This window comes from Hyaena hyaena, unplaced genomic scaffold (genome assembly GCF_003009895.1).
Source record: "Hyaena hyaena isolate Hyena2069 unplaced genomic scaffold, ASM300989v1 scaffold_32, whole genome shotgun sequence".
NCBI lineage: Eukaryota > Metazoa > Chordata > Mammalia > Carnivora > Hyaenidae > Hyaena > Hyaena hyaena.
This window is the reverse complement of record NW_024080663.1, coordinates 4,133,352-4,140,600: the sequence shown is the minus strand read 5'-3', so window position 1 is coordinate 4,140,600 and position 7,249 is coordinate 4,133,352.

Here is a 7,249-nt window from a genome sequence, read left to right as displayed (position 1 = left end):
TGCTTCTTTCCCTTTCAACTCTGAGCCTATCCTATCAATGACTGACACTACATACTAGGTGTACAGAAGCATCCTGACTTTTGGAGTGAGCCCTTCACTTAAAGAGTCCTTGGGTAAATTATGGATTCCTGAGAAAGATGATCCAGGCCTTTAATTAAGCATTTCTGACAGGAGAGAGGAAAAAGGGAGAGAGAAAGCAGGAAAAAAGAGAGGAGGCAATGACGAAGGGTAGGGAGAGAAGAACAGAAAAAGAGGAAGGGATAAGGAAGGAAATGAAATATCAGAAGAAGAAAAGGAAGGATAACAATAGAATAGTGCCAAAATTTTAAAGAAATAACACACCAGGATGTAATATTATCAAGTGTTGCATAAATAACTTTTGACTTTATGTCTGTTTCCAAGAAAATTCTAATTTTCTTATTTACAAAGTTTCTGCTCATTGACAATGCCCTGGGTTTAGGTCTATCTTTGATTTCTGTAAGTCACGTTTTTCTCTGGCATTAGCTGTTACAAAATTTTATCCAGATATTTGTTTGTTTCTAGAACTATTCTTTTTTACTTACTCTAGCATTTGTTGCCTAATATAGTTTTTAGGTCTCTCTTACCCTTTGTTTACATTAAATAGAAATGTAACATCCACTGAAAATTTTCAGTGCTGAAGGTCTTGATATTGTAAAGCTTTTATAGCTCTCTTCTGAATTAGTTTTTTTTTTTTTTTATTTTATTTCTAGGAGAGAGAGAGAGAGACAGCGTGAGCAGGGGAGGGTCAGAGAGAGAGGGAGTCACAGACTGAAACAGGCTCCAGGCTCTGAGCTGGCAGTCAGCACAGAGCCCGACACGGGGCTCGAACCCACGAACCGCGAGATCATGACCTAAGGGAAAGTTGGACGCTTAACCGACTAAGCCACCCAGGCGCCCCCTGAACTAGTTTTAAAACATTTACATAATAGTTTCTCCACACTACTCAACAGAGCCACAATATTCACATTTCACTAATGTGGGGATGATTATATATGTGGTGCAGCCCTTGTTTCTCACTGGTCTTGAGATCCAGTGGGCTGACTATATATTAAGTGGGTCATTTTGACATTAGTAATCCTTATTTGGCTTGTCCAATCCAGTTCCTACCTGCTATTAGAGAGTCCTCAAGCACTGTAAATATCTCTCTCACCACTTAAGAACTTCTGGAACTCCCCACAGGCTTCTAGCATGTGTTTGGAAATAAGATCCCATCAAGCACAGTATGGCTGCTGACAGGCACTGCTGCCATTCCCCGAGTCCCACGTGAATGAATATCAACCCAGCCAGTTCTGCTATCCAGGTTTGCACATCAGGGCTGCCGAATCCAGACTCTCCAGCTTCATCATCTAGGACCAGCAACACCTCTTTTGCTGGGGCTGCTTAAGTACTTGGAGTGTTTATGAAGCTGAAGCGCCAATGAATTCTGTGGCAAAACAGAAAAATGCTTGCTTCCTTCCTTCCTCCCCACTCCATCTCTCCCTACCTCCCTTCTTTCTTTCTTTCCTTCCTTCCATGTTGTAACAGGCACCCAAGCTGTGCAACTTGTTCCTTAATTATGACAGAGTTTCTAGTGAACACAGATCTCTCAGTTTTTATTCACAGCCCTCCTTCGCATTAGATTGCAGATATGAAACTACAGGAATGACAGATACTCTGCTGTGGTTAAAATCCCTCAAACTAATACGGTGGTAACTGGGCAAATCAAGGCTGCGCCACTCCCTCTTTCCTAAGGAGAGGCTGCTTCTACCAGTCTCTGCAGCCCGTTAAATCGAGAGACTCCTGCTTTGTCTAACATAGACATGTCAGGAGGTGTGCCCACCGGGGTCTTGCTGTCAGCAGCAGACACTATTTAGGCATAAACTAGGAGCACTATCCCACAGCTAATCTAGGATTTTATCTTCCCATTCCCTGTCTTGACCACTTTACTATTTTAGGTTCTGACCACTTAACAATTTTACATTTTCTACTTCTTGCTAATCATATAGATGATAATTCTCCAATGCAGTAATTTCACCACTTATTTGACTCTAAGTGAGCTTATGTTGAGGAAGAGAAAATGATTGAGAAATATCTTATGGATATCAATAACCCATGCTACTCATGTCTTCCATTTTAAAAGCTAATGGATAATTTAACTCACTTGGCAATTAAATTTGAATTATACTACTTGTTTGCTATTTAACAATACTTCATTTTGACTAGTTAATATGTTTCCAAAATGGAACTACATCCTATTATACACAATCAGCTTTATTATTTTCATACTTAGAATTAAATCATGACAAAGCAGACTTCAGCTAAAAATGTGTTCTTGGGGCGCCTGGGTGGCTCAGTCGGTTAAGCGTCCGACTTTGGCTCAGGTCATGATCTCACGGTTCGTGGGTTCAAGTCCCACATCAGACTCTGTGCTGACAGCTGGCTTGGAGCCTGCTTCTGATTCTGTGTCTCCTTCTCTCTCTGACCCTTCCCCTACTCATGCTGCCTCTCTCTCCCTCAGAAATAAATAAAACATTAAAAGAAATTTTAAAAATGTGTTCTTTTGCAAATCCTTTCCTCTGATAAATTCCCACAGTTTAGCAGGGTACCTGGAACATGTGCTAAACATGTTGGATGACTGGGTGAATGAATGAATGCATCAATCATTCAATCAAGTTCTCCTGGGATACACTATGATCTTGTTAATTCAGTCTTCACTCATCCCCATGATTTATTTGGATCTCTGTTCACCTAACTAAATTCTTACCAATGGACTTCCCTAGCTTCTACTCTTATTTACGTGTGATACGTAGGGACTGGCCTCCATTCCCGGGTGTTATATTATGTATGTTAGTTGTTTTCAAGGAAGAGTTAGTTCACTGATTTCCTTCAGTGCTGTCCCACCACACCTTCTCCTTCGCCCCCATTTGCTCTTTCCCTTTAATATCACTGGTCTGGCCCTCCACTTACATGGCTGTATATGTCCAGTTCTCATGCCCATTTACTACTCTGGGCCTTAACTTCTAACTCTCTTCTTCTGGGTTCCTAGTACAAATTCTCTCCTTTGGATGGGATATTTCCTCAGACATATCTCCACAAATCAGCTAAGTCTGAGACTCCCTCTCCCTATCAGTTGCCTCCACCAGGTCTGCCTAGCCCCAGAGGCAGACAGATGGATGGATGCTATAGAGTGCTGTTTCTCAATGAGAGATCTATGGATCTCCCAATGCAAAATTACCTGCAATGATTTACAAATGAAGTTTTCACCCTCCTGTTTCCAAGAAACACGTAACTGGCAAAATTGAAGATTATTTCCAAATGCATGAGAACATACCCTCGTTTTTTTCTTTCTTTAAACTGTGCTTTGATGTAAATGTAATAATACCCCCAAACTCCTTTAAATCCAGTACCACTAGGGTTAATTTCAATTTAATAATTCCAATTTGTGTGTAAGAAAGCACTGAAGCTGATATAACTGGCTTAATTTGTAAAGCCCATTTCCACATTTGTGAATTCCTCTGAACAAAATGAGAGAATTCTCTGTGTGTGTATCCTTGGGCACATTTGTGTATATAAACCATTCTTAAGCTGTCAAAGTGCTTCGTGGGCCAGAATTTTCTGTCAGGTTTATAAAAAAATTCTCCCCTAAATAACTTGCTAACATATTTTAAGATTCACAGATTTAACTTCTGATGTCACTGTATGTCTTGAACTAAGTTTTCCTGGATTTCCCTAACAATGGCATTTTCCAGCCCCAAACCCTATAGCATTCTGTTTATCTCTAAGGGTACTTATCATGTTGTATCTTCAATTACATTTGTTTTCATTTATTTTATCTTGATGACATTTCAGGGCAAACCACTACCACCTGTCAGCAAAATGTGAGGGTAATGAAGCTGAAAATCAGGGGAGGGTCAGGAATTGGATACTGAAGAATTATTATCAAAATGCAAAACTCATTCATGTTCCTCTCATGGAAGCAGAGTTGAAGATGTGGTTAATGGAACAAGACACATTAAGACTATGTAGGGCATGTGCGAGAATCAAAGTCCATGGGGAAACATGAGGTCGCAGTAGGAGGAAGCTAATAAAAAGGCATGTGTGGAAAGTAACGGTAGTGTTCACTTGTTCTATTCAGATTTATTGTCATAGATGGATTCTCATTACCATTTTGAGTTTTCTTTCTAAGGTTCAGGGCCTCTCATACTTTAGTCAGTCTTAATAAAGTAGCCTGCTTCATACAACAAGTAGAGAATCCTATCTCCTGTACTTCTATAACTCCATTGGTTATTCCTATATTTTTATCTCCACAGCATTTAACACTTACATGTGTAAAGTGATAAATCTGAATGAATTGTACATACATTTTTCATGTTTAAGGGTTAACTAAAAATTTTGCACAGGCACTGGCATTTGGTTTGTATACTAGTATAATTTTCTGTGGTTGAGGTAGCAAGTTCTCCAATTATACTTTCTATTGCCTCATTAGTCTTTGCCTATTAGCAAGTAAGTTGTCCTTAATGGGGTATTTCAGATCATTTTAGTGATGGTCATTTATAATAAAAAGAAGAGACTACAGTAAACTCTTGTGCTGAGCTTTAATGTATTATTTAATTCTTACTCCATCTGCAAGTGTTTATTTTCTTTTATTAACTGTATCAGAAGAGGCTAATTTGTATAGCGTTTACATGTTATTTTCCCCAGTGAGGTGTCTGCTGTCATGCTTCTATGGCTCTATTATACCAGAAAATGATACTGCATTGCTTTCAATTGCTTTAATATAAAAATCAATAAAAAGAATTATATGGGGGGAGGAGTTCCCCTTCCAATAAGAATTTGTAGTAAATAGAAATGAGGAAAAATCTTGTACATAGTTGTGTCAAACTTTTTTCTTCTTTTACCTTTCTTTTTAAAAAATAAAAAGTCCCCTCCTGTACGTCTCAGAGGCACAGCTGTGTTACTGGCGTGCCACCGCTGAGTCATCTGTGGCAGTCACTGTGTGCTAGTTAATTCTGCACAGTGCAGGGTAGGAAAAGGACCCATCAGAGAGAGTTTACAGCATAATTAAGAAACACTCTTCTCATCCCACTGCTCTCCATTATCTCTTCCTCTCACCTTGCCCTGTGTTTTTCTTCTTTATGAAATGGTAGTAGTTTTTCAGTCTCGGTGAGAAAATAACAATTTAGCTAACCCCAAATGACTTTTGCACCAAGTTCCAGGTATGTGGCCAAAGTGAGAGATCTTGCCCAGTCATTTTCAGGCCAAATTTGAGGCAGATAAAGGGAAAGATAGAAAAATGTCTAAGGTCAAAAATTGTTAGGCTGAATTAATTAAAGAAACTGGATGCTGTTTGATTAATTGGAGGCTTTTTATTCCAAGGTGTTTTTTTATCCTTCACTGTCTTCAGAAATGTTTGTCTTCATAAACCAAGCATTTTGTTTAAGTAATCTGTATATCCAAAATGGAGCTCAAATTCATGATCCTGAGATCAATAGTCACATGCTCTACTGACTGAGCCAGCCAGGCAATCCTAAACTAAGCATTTTTGGCAAAGCCCTTTAGGTAAAGCTTTTTTGGGGGTTGAGGGGAGGGAATACCCATGCCAGTCATGACTTGAAGTGAAATGAGACCTCATTAAATCCCACGTTGTTTCAAGCTGGCAGTCAGTAAAATTATCAACATCTGACAAGTATTTACTTCTGTGTGTCCATGTGTGTCTAGCAAAGTTATAGGTACACAGTATGGCAGGTTTGAAAATTTGCTTCAAAGATATGGCTTCACATTGTAGAGATATTTTATAATGGAATCCCCAGGCATGCACACACCACCAAGATGTTTGCTGTCTGTCTTCTCATTTCAGTATTTAAAATGAATCCTACAATATAATCCCCAAAGTATTATATTATACGCTTATTTTGTGTATGTGTGGATGTGTAACCACAAAGATTTTGAAGATTGATATGACTTGACAAATAAAGCAAGGATTATTGAGTAAAATCATACATATGAACAAACATTATAAACTATAATTACATAAAATATAAAGTTTTAATTTTTTTAAGTTTGCAATGGGAGATACACTTTTGTGTGTCTTCCCTAACTTCTGTTTCTCAAACTGGACTCATTTTTGTTCTTCATAGATCATCATAGAGTCATTTTAACAGACAGATTTGAGAGAACACAGCAAAAGGTTTTGTCATTCTCTAAATCAGGAGAGAAGTCATGTTTATCAAAAAAAAAAAAAAAAAAGTCATGATGGCTTACCAAAAAAAGGTGGGGGAGGGAGCAGATTCTAAGGCCACTTGGAAGCCATTCATGTGGGTGGTGGCCACTTACTTTTCAATAAAACATGACTACTTACCATAGCAACCACAGGGGTGGATGGTACATGTGCTGCCTCTGAGATACAGTACTTTAATAAAGAAATACTTGCAGTGAAGAATGAACAAACACATGGGCACATTTTTATAATCTCATAATAGAAAACAATATCTTTTGCAAAAGCATTTATATTTTCCCAATTTTTAATATCTAGCTACTGTGTGATAATCAATATAATATGCTATAAGGCATTTGTCTTTCTTTGTGACTAGCTTGTCTTTGAAAGTGATGATTTTTTTTGTGTGTGTTTGTTTCAACAGGATGAAGGTTGCATTTCAGCAGGCACCAAGATGCGATGGGAAGTTAGCCTTTCTTTTTCTTGAGAAGGGGGTACAAAATGACTGAAGTTCCTGCTAGGGGATATACCAGTTCTTGTGATTCTCTAAGGTCTGTCCAGGGATACGGCTCACATATTGTCTCCTAATTTCCTTCTAGTTCCACACAAGAAGCAGGCTCCTGAGGGGCTTGAATAAACATAGGAGTTAGGATGCCATGGTCTGCCAGGGGAGGCTGCTTTTGGCTACAAATAAGAGCTTTTTTCAAAGCTCATTTATTTACTTTGGCTGCATGTTTACAGTTCATAACACCCTAAGCTTTGCACCTGAAAGAGTCTTGTATTTTCTTATTATGAGTTGTTTCAAATTTTTAAAATAATATTTATTTTACACATGTAGGATTATTCATGTATAATTACTATAAGCAGGCACATTCCATACATTACAAAAGTTAAATTTTTACTTGGAAATCATAGCCAAGGAACACTTTTTTTCCCAATGAAAGTAATTTAAATTGAAGTAATACCCTCTAATACCACCATCTGTACAAGTACACTACTTTCAGAGTAATTAAATATGCATATCTGATCCACGTA